The sequence below is a fragment of the Macaca mulatta genome, chromosome 8 (assembly GCF_049350105.2).
Source record: "Macaca mulatta isolate MMU2019108-1 chromosome 8, T2T-MMU8v2.0, whole genome shotgun sequence".
NCBI classification, from domain to species: domain Eukaryota; kingdom Metazoa; phylum Chordata; class Mammalia; order Primates; family Cercopithecidae; genus Macaca; species Macaca mulatta.
Window position 1 is genome coordinate 154376998 of NC_133413.1, and position 13649 is coordinate 154390646.

The following is a 13649-nucleotide window of genomic DNA, read 5'->3' on the forward strand; positions in this document are numbered from 1 at the left end:
GAGAAAAGTGAAAGAAAATGTGGAGAATTTCCCTAGACAATTGGATTTTATAAAAAGAATCAAGGCTGGGTGCGGTGGCTCAAGCCTGTAATCCCAGCACTTTCCCAAAGTGATCCGAGACGGGTGGATCACGAGGTCAGGAGATCGAGACCATCCTGGCTAACACGGTGAAACCCCGTCTCTACTAAAAAATACAAAAAACTAGCTGGGCGAGGTGGCAGGCGCCTGTAGTCCCAGCTACTCGGGACGCTGAGGCAGGAGAATGGCGTAAACCCAGGAGGCGGAGCTTGCAGTGAGCTGAGATCCGGCCACTGCACCCCAGCCTGGGGCGACAGAGCGAGACTCCGTCTCAAAAAAAAAAAATACAAAAATTTGCCAGGCATGGTCGTTTGTGCCTGTAGTCCCAGCTACTCGGGAGACTAAGGCGGGAGGATCACCTGAGCTAGGGAGTTTGAGGCTGCAGTCAGTCATAATCACACCTCTGTACTCTAGCCTGGGTGACAGAGTGAGACCCTGTTTAAAAAAAAAAAAAGAATCAAATCGAGCTTTTCTTTAATTATTTTCTTCCTTTTCCTTCCTTCCTTCCTTCTTTCCTTCCTTCCTTTCTTCCCTCCTTCCCTCCCTCCCTCCCTCCCTCCCTCTTTCCTTTCATGTCTCTTCTCTTTTGTTTCTCACTGCAGCCTCAACCGCTTGGACTCAAGATCCTTCCGCCTCAACCTCCCAAGTAGCTAGGACCACAGGCGATCACTACCACACCTGGCTAATTTTTTTTTTCTTTTTGAGATGGGGTCTCACTCTTTCGCCCAGGCTGGAGTGCAGTGGCACAATCTCGGCTCACTGCAACCTCTGCTTCCCAGGCACAAGTGGATCCTCCCACCTCAGCTTCCCAAGTACCTGGAACCACAGGCTTGCACCACCACCCCTGGCTAATTTTTTGTATTTTTTGTAAAGATGGGGTTTCACCATGTTGTCCAGGCTGGTGTTGAACTGCTGAGCTCAAGTGGTCCACCCACCTCAGCCTCCCAAAGTGTTGGGATTACAGGTGTGAGCCACCACGCTCAGCCTAATTTTTTATTTTTATTTTTTGTGGAGACGGGGGTCTCACTCTGTTGCCCATTGTTGGTCTCAAAGTCCTGGCCTCAAGCAATCCTCTTGCCTCGACCTCTTAAAGTGATGGGATTACCACATCCCAACTCAAATTGAGCTTCTTTTTTTAAATTTTTATTTTGGATAGAGATGAGGTCTCCCAAAGTGCTGGGATTATGGGCGTGAGTCACTGCACCGGCTTAAATTGAGCTTCTTTGATAGAAAAACACAGTTAACTGAAACCAAAAGTTCAAGAGATAGGTTTAAGCAAATTAGACAAGTCAGAAGTGAACTATTGGTGAACTAGAAGACAGGTTGATAGAAAATATCCTAAAACTCACGAAGAGAAGAAAGAGAATGGATAGAGAACACAGTATGAGAGAATGTGGGGAGGAGGGTCACAAATACCCGTAATTAGAGTCTGAGAAGGAGTAGAAAGAATGGGGAAGAAGTAATGTCGAATACATAACGCTTGAAATGGTTCTAAAACGGTAAGACATCAACCCATAACCTACCAAGACTTACATAAAAAGAAGGTGATGCTCATCTCATAAAACTCGCCAACTCATTTTACGAGCCCAGCATTGTGAGGTAAATGGTGCCCCCACCAAATTAATATGCTGAAGTCCTAAACCCCAGTACCTCCGAATGTGACCTCATTTGGAAATAAGGTTGTTGCAGATGTAATTGGTTAAGATGAAGTCGACTGCAATAGGGTGGCTCCCTAATCCAACATAACCGATGCCCTTATAAAATGGGGAAATCTGACCACAGACGCACACGCAGGGAAAACGCCGTGTGGAGACTGGGGTGTGTTGCCACAAGGCAAGGAACTACCAGAAGCAAGGAGAGAGGACTGGAAGAGATCCTTCCCTAGCACCTTCTGAGGGAGCAAGGCCCTACAGACACCTTGATCTTAGACTTCTAGCCTCCAGAACTGTGAAGAACAAATATTGCTGTTTAAGCTATTCTGTTTATGGACTTTACCAATGCTAATAAACTAATACACCTAGAACCCGGGAGGCGGAGCTTGCAGTGAGCTAAGATCGCACCACTGCACTCCAGCCTGGGCGACAGAGCTAGACTCCAGCTCAAAAAAAAAAAAAAACAATAAACTAATACACCTAGTGTAGCACTGATACACGGATACCAAATTCTGACAAGCTCATTAAAAGGAAGGAAATTTACAAGCCAATATCTCCATAAACATATATGTAAAAATTCCAAGCAAAACATTAGCCAATCAGCCAGGCATGGTGGCTCACACCTATAATCCCAGGTGATTGTAATACCAGGCCAAGACAGGATTGCTTGAGCCCAGGAGTTCGAGACCAGCCTGTGCAATGCGGTGAGACCTCATCTCTACAAAAAATAAATTCTTTTAAAAATCAAAAAGATAAGTTAGCCCAGCCAGGTGCAGTGGCTCACCCTATAATCCCAGCACTTTGGGAGGCAGAGGTGGGCGGATCACTTGAGGTCAGGAGTTCAAGACCAGTGAGACCAACATGGTGAAACCCCATTTCTACTAAAAATACAAAAAATAGCTGGGTGTGGTGGCTTGCACCTGTAGTCCCAGATACTCGGGAGGCTGAAGCAGGAGAGTCGCTTGAACCCGAGAGGCATAGGTTGCAGTGAGTCGAACACACCCAGTCAAGATCTCTTATATGCTGCTGGTGAAATGTAAATTGATTAGGGAAAATTCTTTGGCAATATCAATTAAAGCTGAATATATACATAGTTTATGACCCAGCAATTTCACTTTGAGGTGTGTATCCCCCACCAAAATGCAAACAGGTGTTAACAAAAGATCTGTGTAAAAATGTTCATAGCTAGGCCAGATGTGGTGGTTCACACCCGTAATCTCAGCACTTTGGGAGGCCGAGGCAGGCAGGTCACCTGAGGTCAGGAGTTTGAGACCAGCCTTACCAACATGGAGAAACCCCATCTCTACTAAAAATACAAAAAAAATCAGCCAGGCGTGATGGTGCACGCCTGTAATCCCAGCTACTCGGGAGGCTGAGGTAGGAGAATCACCTGAACCCAGGATGCAGGGGTTGCAGTGAGCCAAGATCGTGCCATTGCACTCCAGCCTGGGCAACAAGAGCGAAACTCCATCTGAAAAACAATAACAACAACAAAAACAAAACACAACAAAACAAACGTTCATAGCTGCTCTATTTGTAACAGGCAAAAACTGGAAACAACCCAAAAATCTTTCAGCCGTGGAGTGGAGAAATGACTCGTGTAGGTAATCCTCTAAAGCAAGAATATGGAAAATTCATAGACCGACATTTGTGATTTGTGCACTTTTCTATATATGTGCCAATAAAAACTTTGCAAAAGAACAATAACCTCATTATGTATGTGGGGGAAAGAGGGAAAATCCCAGAAAGAAATGGCAAGTTACAAAGGAAGGTCGATTAGACTGACAGACTCATTAACAACAATAAATGCTGGGCTGAGCACGGTGGATCATGCTGGTAATCCCAGCACTTTGGGAGGCTGAGGCTTAGGGATTGCTTGAGCTCAGGAGTTCAAGACCAGCCTGGGCAACATGGTGAAACCCTGATCTCTACCAAAAAAAAAAAAAAAAAATTATCCGGGAGTGGTGGCACAAGCCTGTGGTCCCAGTTACTCAGGAGGCCGAGGTGGGAGGATTGCTTGAGCCTGGGAGGTCGAGGCTGGGGTGAGCAGTGATTGCACCACTGCACACCAGCCTAAGTGACAGAGGGAGACCCTGTCTAAAACAAAACAAAACAAAACAAAAACAATAAATGCTGAGAGGCCATGGAATAATATCTTCAAAATGCAGAGGGGTTGGGCTGGGGGCAGAGAATAATTTTCAATCCAGAACTCTATTGAAACTACTCAGCAAACTACTATTTAAGAAGAATGAAATAAAAGCATTTTAAGATAATCAAAGTCTAAAAGAATCTACCACCCATAGGTTTTTTAAATTTTAAAAAGTATGACAATTTACCATTCACAGAACCTTAATTTCTAGTTTTTATTTTTTAGATAGTCTCACTCTATTGCCCAGGCTGGAGTGCAGAGGTATGGTCATGGCTCATGCAGCTTGGACCTTTGGAATCCAGCGACGCTCCTACCTCAGAGACCCTCAGCCTCTCAAGTACCTGGGATTACAGGCATGAGCCACAGGGCCCGGCCGAACCTTAGTTTTTAAAATATAAATTTAATTCAAAATACAGGCTGGGCGTGGTGGCTCACGCCTGTAATCCCAACACTTTGGGAGGCTGAGGGAGGCGGATCACTTGAGGTCGGGAGTTCAAGACCAGCCTGGCCAACATGGTGAAACCCCGCCTCTACTAAAAATACAAAACTAGCCAGATGTGGTGGCGCACGCCTGTAATCACAGCTACTCGGGAGGCTAAGGTGGGAGAATCGCTTCAACCCAGGAGGTAGAGGTAGCAGTGAGCTGAGGTCATACCATTGTACACCAGCCTTGGCAACAAGAATAAAACTTCATCTTGAGAAGAGAAGAGAAGAAAAGAAAAGTCTGGGCACAGTGGCTCGTGCCTGTAATTCCAACACTTTGTCAGGAGGATTGCTTGAGCCTAGGAGTTGGAGACCAGCCTGGAAAACATAGCAAGATCCCATCTCTAAATATATATACACAAGTGTGTGTGTCGATTCTCAGTGTTGATTTTGTTAGGGATAATAATGTCGTTGTTATGTTAAATATCAAAGTTCTTACTCTTGGAGATACATACTGAAATACTCATAAAACAATAAAGTGTCTTGGATTTGCTTTAAAATACTCTAGGGAAAAAAAGGCAAGAGGGAGATAAATGAAGCAAGATTGACAAAATGCTGATAATTGTACAAGCTGGGTGATGAATACATGTGGGTCCTTCAGGCTATTTTCTCTACTTTTCAATAGGTTTGAAAATTTCCATAATAAAAAGTTTTAAATAGAGGCATCTTAATTTTAAAAGCAAATCTCATACCAGTTGATCTTTATTCAACGTAAGTCCAATAAAAATCACAATAGGCCAGGCACAGTGGTATATGCTTGCAGTATCAGCTACTCAGCAAGCTGAGGTAGGAGGATTGCTTCAGCCCAGGAGTTTGAGAAAAGCCTGGGTAACATAGTGAGACCCTATCTCCAAAAAAGAAAAAGATCCCAGATCTTTTTTTGGAGAAAAAGATCTCTAAAAAAGAAAAAGATCCCAATAAGCTGATTCTAAAATTGACACAGGAAAGTAAAAGAACAGGAATACACAAATACTCAGGACACTTCTTCTGAAGAAGATTCTAGATGAGGGCTAGCCCTGATATCAGGACATATTATAAAAAATAACAATTAAAACAGTGTGGTATTAATGCAAGAATAGACCAAAAGAAAAAAAAAAGGAATGTAACAGAAAAGCTAACAATAGAACCACACCCATTTTAAAGATGAAACTGGGTAACTATTTCAAAATAAAAATCCACCATTGTTGGATGAAGAATATAAATTTCAAAAGCAAAACTTTACGACTTCTGTCTTCAGACACACAAGAGCACTAATTACAAAAACATTCAACATTATTCAAATTAAGAACTTCTGTTCATCAAAAGATAAAATTGAAAAATAAAAAATAAGGGAGGCCAAGGTAGGAGGATCACTTGAGTCCAGGAGTTTGAGACCTGCCTAGGGAATACAGCTAGAGCCCATCTCAAAAATAAATTAATTAAATTGAGAAAACAAGTTAAAAACTGGGAGAGATATTCATAATACATGCAACAGACAATGGATTTCCATCAAAATGTAAAAAGAATTCCTGGCCGGGCGTGGTGGCTCAAGCCTGTAAGCCCAGCACTTTGGGAGGCCGAGACGGGCGGATCACGAGGTCAGGAGATCGAGACCATCCTGGCTAACACGGTGAAACCCCGTCTCTACTAAAAAAAATACAAAAAACTAGCCGGGTGAGGTGGCGGGCGCCTGTAGTCCCAGCTACTCGGGAGGCTGAGGCAGGAGAATGGCCTAAGCCTGGGAGGCGGAGCTTGCAGTGAGCTGAGATCCGGCCACTGCACTCCAGCCTGGGCGACAGAGCGAGACTCCATCTCAAAAAAAAAAAAAAAGAAAGAATTCCTACAAACCAATGCAGGACAATCAATTTTTTAAATAAATATGGAGACTTCCAGCCACAAAGGACTAAGACAGAACTAGGATTTACAGGCATACTCTACTACAAACAACTAAAAAATGTTATGAAACAGCTGGGCACGGTGGCTCACGCCTGTAATTCTAGCACTTTGAAAGGCCAAGGCGGGTGGATCGCTTGAGGTCAGGAGTTTGAGATTAGCCTGGCCAAGAAGGTGAAACCTTGTCTCTACCAAAAATACAAAAATTAACCGGGCATGGTGGTGCATGCCTGTAATCCCAGCTACTTTTGAGGCTGAGGCATCAGAATTGCTTGAACCTGGGAGGCGGAGGTTGCAGTGAGCCAAGATTGAGATTGCGCCGCTGCACTCCAGCCTGGGTAACAGAGCGAAACTCTGTCTCAAAAAAAAAAGTTATGAAACAATGATTTTCAGAAATTATGCAAACATCTTGTAAAACTGTCCTGTGCTGCAACAGGCAGCACAGGACTGTGACCCTGAGATAGGAGCACTGTGATCATCCTGGCTTTCTGCCTAGAGGCACATTTCAGGCCATGTGACAGAAAACAGTCCCAGGCAAAGCAGTGGCATCTCCCTGAGAAAAAAATCAAAGGTTGGGGAAGCTGAAGAAGCTGAACATAGTTCCACGACAGAGTTCTGGAAAGGAGGCAACTATACATAAAAAAAGAGCAACAGAAATCTGCATGGGGCCGGCACAGTGGCTCACACCTATAATGTCAGCACTTTGGGAGGCCAAGACAGGAGGATAGCTTGAGCCCAGGAGTTCAAAACCAGCCTGGGCAACATAGTAAGGCCCCATCTCTACAAAAAAAAAAAAAAAAAAATTGTTTTTGAATTAGTTGGGTGTGGTGACACATGCCCATAGTCCCAGCTACTCAGGAGGCTGAGGCAGGAAGATCACGTGTGCCTGGGAGGCCGAGGCTGCAGTGAGCCGGGATTGCACCACTGCACTCCAGCTTGGGCAACAACAACCACCACAAAGGCCGGCGTGGTGGTTCATGCTTGTAATCCCAGCACTTTGGGAAGCCAAGGCAGGAGGATCGCTTGAGGCCAGGAGTTCAAGATCAGCCTGGGCAATAAAATGAAACCCTGTCTCCACAAAAAATAAAAATAAAATATTAGCTGGGTATGATAGTGCTTGCCTGTAGTCCTCAGGAGGCTGATGCGGCAGGATCACTTGAGCCCAGGAGGTCGAGGCCCTGTCTCCGAAAAAAAAAGGAAAAAATCTGCATAGGGTCCCCCCTTAAGTCTTAAGAGACAGAAAGTAGAATGGTGGGGGCCAGGACTGCGGGGAGGGGAAAGCAGGAATTATTGTTTAATGGGGACAGTTTTAGTTTTACAAAAATTAAATCATGACCAGGCATTCACTGGCCTCAGCGCCTACCAGATGTCCTCTGACGCTCAGGACAAACTGAGCATAGGTGCCATTGCCCCCATGCCACAAGTGAAGTAGCCCCAGCTGCCGGCACCTCACACTGCCAACTCCACGCAGCCAGTGGAAGACTGGGCTGGATTTAAACACCAGTCCCCAGGCTGGGGCCTAAACAAGCCCCTCTGTCACCTTCCCTGTGTTCACAGAGATTGCTGATGAAAATTCCTTTTTTAGAGTCTATGTGGACTCAGTTGAGCTGAGGGCTGGGGAGAGGACCAACTCACTCTCCACTCAGGAACAGACTAATCTGAGAGATGGTGCCTCACAGGTCGGCGCTCAGCTGTGGGGTCCAGCAAGGGTGGGACAGAGGCACCAAGTCAGACCCAGTGTCCCAGAGCAGGAGCGAGGCACAGACTGGGAGCAGGGCCAGCTCCTGGGGTGAATGGAATGGGCATGGTTGAAAAGCTACCAAGACGCTGGGCACAGGGGCTCATGCCTGTAATCCCAGAACTTTGGGAGGCCGAGGTGGGCAGATCACTTGAGGTCAGGAGTTCGAGACCAGCCTGGCAAGCACGGCGAAACCCCGTCTCTTCTAAGAATACAAACATTAGCCAGGCATGGTGGCAGGCGCCTGTAATCCCAGCTACCCAGGAGGCTGAGGCACGAGAATCACTTGAGCCTGGAGGCAGAGGTTGCAGCGAGCCGAGATCACACCACTGCACTGCAGCCTGGGTGACAGAGCAAGACTCAGTCTAAAAAAAAAAGCTACCAAGAGAGGGAACAGCATCCACAAGTCCGAGGTGAGCTGCTGAAGGTGGATGGAGATACAGGAAGTGAGAGGAGCAAGCAAGGAGGCCTGGACTTTACCCTGAGGCCTCAGAGCAAGGGAAGCAGGCAGGCCCAGGCAGGCCACTTGTGTTTGCTCCACAGAGATTTACTGAGCACCTACAGAAGTGCTGGTAGTCGACTGGAGCCACCTAACGGAGGCTACTACTCTGCAGCCCCAGGACTTGTCAGTCATAATCGTATGAACTGGTTGTTAAAAATTAGGACAGTTCGGCCGGGCGCGGTGGCTCACGCCTGTAATCCCAGCACTTTGGGAGGCCGAGACGGGCGGATCACAAGGTCAGGAGATCGAGACCATCCTGGCTAACACGGTGAAACCCCGTCTCTACTAAAAAATACAAAAAACTAGCCGGGTGAGGTGGCGGGCGCCTGTAGTCCCAGCTACTCGGGAGGCTGAGGCAGGAGAAGGGTGTGAACCCGGGAGGCGGAGCTTGCAGTGAGCTGAGATCCGGCCACTGCACTCCAGCCTGGGCGGCAGAGCGAGACTCCGTCTCAAAAAAAAAAAAAAAAAAAAAAAAAAAAAAAAAAAAAAAAAAAAAAAAAAAAAAATTAGGACAGTTCTTTGAAAGAGGGTAGCTCCTCCTACTCCCTAGAAACCCTCATAGCCTTTCCATGTCACTGAATATAAAATCCAAGACGCTCATCTCAGCCTACAGACCCCATCCCATGCTTCTCTGGCCCGGCCATCCCCTCCCCACAGTGGCTCATTCCCCTCCATCTCATTGGCCTCCTTGACAGTCTTCAAATACACACCAAGCCTGCCACCCACCCCAGGGCCTCTGCACTGGCTGTCCCCTCCGCCTGGAAGGCTTTGCCGCTTCTCATTCCCTGCTTTCTTTCAGGTCTGCTCCCAAGCAGCACCTTGTCAAGGAGGCCTCCCGACCACTCCGTATCAGACAGCCCCCTCCGCTCTTGCCCCCGTCCCCTCCTCCACCTTCCGCACAGAGCACAGGCCACCACACTGACCATCTTCCAAGTGCCCACTGTCCTCTGGAATGCCAGCTCCAGAGCCTTTGCTGTGCTCCCCGCACTGGTAAGAGATGGTGCTCAACACCAACTGAAGAGTGGGGACCCTTATTCCGGCCTGTCAGATCCTAGGGCCCCCTAACCCCAGTGCTCCTCAGTGCCCCGATCAACTTCCAGCCTGGCTGCCCTGGGCATTTCCTGGCAATATAAACAGAGCCAGAAAGAGAGCAACGGCTGCCACATGTCTGGCTGTTCCCCGCTGTGTCCTGTGGGACCCACGATATGCCTGGCACCTACCAGGTTTTCAAGATCTATGGGTTAATGGGACGGTGTGTTGAGCTTTACTCTGCCAGTGGTTGCCTTCGCTGTCTTCCACGCATCACCGCATCTTACACTCACAATGACAGCAGGAGGAGGGAAGGTATCCCCACTCGATGGATGAAGAAACAGGCACAGAGAGGTTGGGGGCCTGCCCCAGGCCCACAGCGAGAAAGCTGGGAAGTGGTGCTTCTAGTTCCTCTGCGCTACAGCTGAAGGGTGGGCACCGTTCTGATGAGGACTGATGGAGACTTTGGGGGCCCTGAGGGGCAACACACAAGCTGAGGTCTGAAGGAAGAGTAGGAGTTAACCAAAGTTTGGGGTCAGGGGGTAACATAGGTCTGAAGTTGGGACTCTGGAGTCTGCTATGGACTAAATGTTTGTGTTCCCCCTCAAAATGCATGTGTTAAAATCCTAATCCCCAATATGATGGCATTAGGAGGTGATTAGGTCATGAGGGTGTAGCCTCACAGAAAGATCACTGAGAGCTTGCTTCCTCTCTCTACTCCACCACGTGAGGACACGAGAATGCAGACATCTGCACACCAGGAAAGGGTCCTCATCAGTCAACAGGTCTGCATGCACCTTGACCTTAGACTTCCCAGCCTCTAGAACCGTGAAAAATCAACGTTTATTGTTTAAGCTGCCAAGTCCATGGTCGTTTCCGGAGTCTGAGGGCCTGGAAGCCCAACCACACACCTCCAGCAGGCCTTGGTGTCCACCTGCTCTTCATTCCACCCTTCCTGGTCTTCAGCCCCTAGCCTGAATGCCACCCGCTGCTCTGCCCCACCAAACGCTGTTTGCTGCCATCCAAATAATGCTGTGTAAACAGCAGAAAGGAACCAACAATACAGAGAAGTTAGCAAGGCTCCAAAGCGCCTGACGAAGCCCTCCCGGTCTCTGCCCCGGCCTTTCGTCCCTGAGCCTTTCATGAGGGTACCTGGATGACCCCTGGGGTTGACGACCAAGTTCATATTACCAAAAGTCTCTACTTCTAGCCAAGACCTCAGGAGACTTTCCTCTGAGGCCGCTCTTCCCAGCTCCTGGCTGGCAGGGCCCCAGGTAGACCAGCAGCTCTCCCTCCTCTCCTGGGGACTGTCTGCCTCCCCAGGGCCCTCCAGACTCATCAAAGGGATATTGGTTTCCTCAGAAACCCAAGGGCATGTCCTCAGACACTCAGAAGCCAGTTATTATACTGTCTGTTTCAACTGCTGGTATACAGCAGCTTCTCCAGCTTCATGGTGCAATTCTTTTAGAAAGAAGAAAAAGGTTGAATAAAAATGCATTCATGTATTTGTTGAGTACCTACCATGTGCCAGGGCCTGTGCTTTGGGCTCTGGGATGCAGAGCAGAGTTTGCTGTGGCCCTTGTCCTCTCCTGAGACATCACTCTAAGTCTGTCCTCTGGGCAGAGCCTAGCTCCAGTGGGGTGGCAGAAAGACACACCCCCCACTTTTGGCAGCTGTGCAGAGAGAGGCTGAAGCAAAAGAGGTGAGACTAGAGGCGAGAAGAGCAAGTGCAAGACTAGGCTGCCTGCACCAAGCCCTGACCCTGACAGCTGGGAAGATGTTGAAAGACCCAGGGCCCATGGGAGAGCCCAGGCACTTGACATGGCCGTGCCTCAGTGGCCCTGCCTGCTGGATGGGGTACTACCTGCCTCGGGGGCTTGTTACGCCTGTCACAACAGTGCCTGGTATACAACAAGCACTCAATAATGTCGGCCATGGCCATTTCATCATCTGAAGTGTAGGAGAGCAATGGAGAGGAGTCACCGCCGACGTCCCGGAGGGCACTGGCAGTCAAATGCCAACTGAATCTGTGGGAGCACGGACTGGACAGCTCCTCCCGGCAGCTCCTCGTCAGCAACAGGCAGACCCGGAGGTTCAAAATGGCCACAGCAGGCAGGATTGAAATGTTCACGTGGCCAGTGCTGCTCGGACATGTAGCGGATGGCTGCTTCCCAGGAGGTGCCTCTCAGCACACCCAGCACGGAGGCAGCACGTTAGGGCCTGTCAGGTGGATGGAACAGAGGGCTCCCGGCTACAGGCCCCCGTTCTTTGGCAACTTTATGCCTTGAAAAGACGGCTTCAGAAGGAAACTTGTTAAACACGCAGAGAATTTCAAGCCAAGAAAGGAGCAAAGATCCCTGAAGGCCTTGCCAAGCTGAAATGCTGAGCGGAATCAAATGAAGCAAATTTGAATGGGGACAAACTGTGCAAGCCAGTGACCCAGGACAGGAAGGAGGAGATCTGACTCAGCAAAAGCAAGTGGGACAACACTGGAGGTTTGTTCACAATGAGCCCCTAACGGGCGGGCCGTGAGGAGCGCAAACCCCGAGTGCACCCCAGGAGGTTCCTGTCACTCCTGCGGGCCCAGCCTCCCTGCAGCCAGGAACTAGGTCTGTTCCCAAGTGACTCTGTCCAAGAGCTCAGAAGGGCAGGACTGAGAGCATCATAGAGGGCCCAGTGTCTCTCACTCCCAAGACGCCAGCCCCAGACATATCATCCAAATGGATGTGGATACATTTCTGGATGGACCTCACTCCCAAACCTGTGGTACTCTTTATACCAAGCTCAAACCCAATAGACTTGGATACCAAAGGACACTTTGTATATACAACATAACAAAAAGAAAACGAAAATTCTAATGAAGAGGAAATAAGAGTAAGGGGAGAAGAGGAAGCCTGGCGGAGGTTAATTCAAAGAAAGGAGCAGGAGGCTGCAGCCTAACATTCTGGGAGACCCTGGAGGTCTTCTGAGGGCCTCTATTGTGCACTGTGACTCCAAGGAGGGGCTGGAAGCAGCAGAGGCATGGTGGGCCACAGTCTTCCCTGGCACCAGGCTACAAGAGGAGGAAGAGAACAGTGAAGGAGGAACCTGCCTGCAGCTCTGCCTGCACGTCTCCGTACAACCAAACCACTGGGAAGGGCTGTGTGTGCCCTGTCTCCACCTTACCCTCCCACTCACTTTTCAGACTTGTGAATCTGGGCTTGGCCAAACCACTTCCCCAAACAGCCCTTGATGCATCACCAATGACTTTCAAGTCCCTAAAGCTGATGCACACTTTTTTTTCAGTCTTTGTCTCATCTGACCTCTCAGCCTCACTAGACACCACTGCTGCTTCACATAACCTTGAAATATCCTCTGCCTGTGGCCTCTGCAGCTCAGCCTTCTCCAGTTTTCCTGTCGCTATGGACACTTCTGCTCTATGTCCTCTGCAGCTTTGTCCTGGCTCTGCTAGGCACTGTGGGCCGAAGGCTTATTCTCTCTCATTTGTTCCCAATTCCTGGGCAACCTCATCCGCTCATATGGATCCAGTTGCCATCTAGGAGCTGATACCTCTAATGTGTATCTTTCCAGCCCACACAGTCGGTTCTCCTCTGGGACCTGGAGCAGTAACCCCCTGCCTCCTGGCACATCTCCTTAACATCCTGATCTCCGCAGCACATCCAAACCTGACTCCGAATATTCACTCTAAACTTGGTTTTCCTTCCAACTGGGTTGTTATAATCAGAGGCTCCACCACTCATGCCAGAAACTGCAAGGCCATCCTGCCCTCATTCTCGCCTTCATCCCCACATCCAGGCCAACTCCAAGACCAGCCCATGCAGTACCACTAAACATTTCTCAGCCCTGCCAACTGTCTCCACCTCCACAGCACCACCTGTGAACCAGCCACCCTCACTGCTTTTTGGATGACTGCAGTGGCCTCCTTACTGTGTGCCACTCAGTAGCTTCTTCCCTCCAATCTGTTCCCACATGCCCCTCCTTAAAGATCAATCAAGATCATAGCCACAGGCCCTGTCCCGACCTGGGCCCTCCATCCCTCCCCAGCACATACACCCACCCTGCTCATTCTCTGCTCCACCACACTTTTGGTTTCTTTGGTGAAGCACACTACCCGACTGGATCTGGCCCACCTGCTGTACCCTCTCC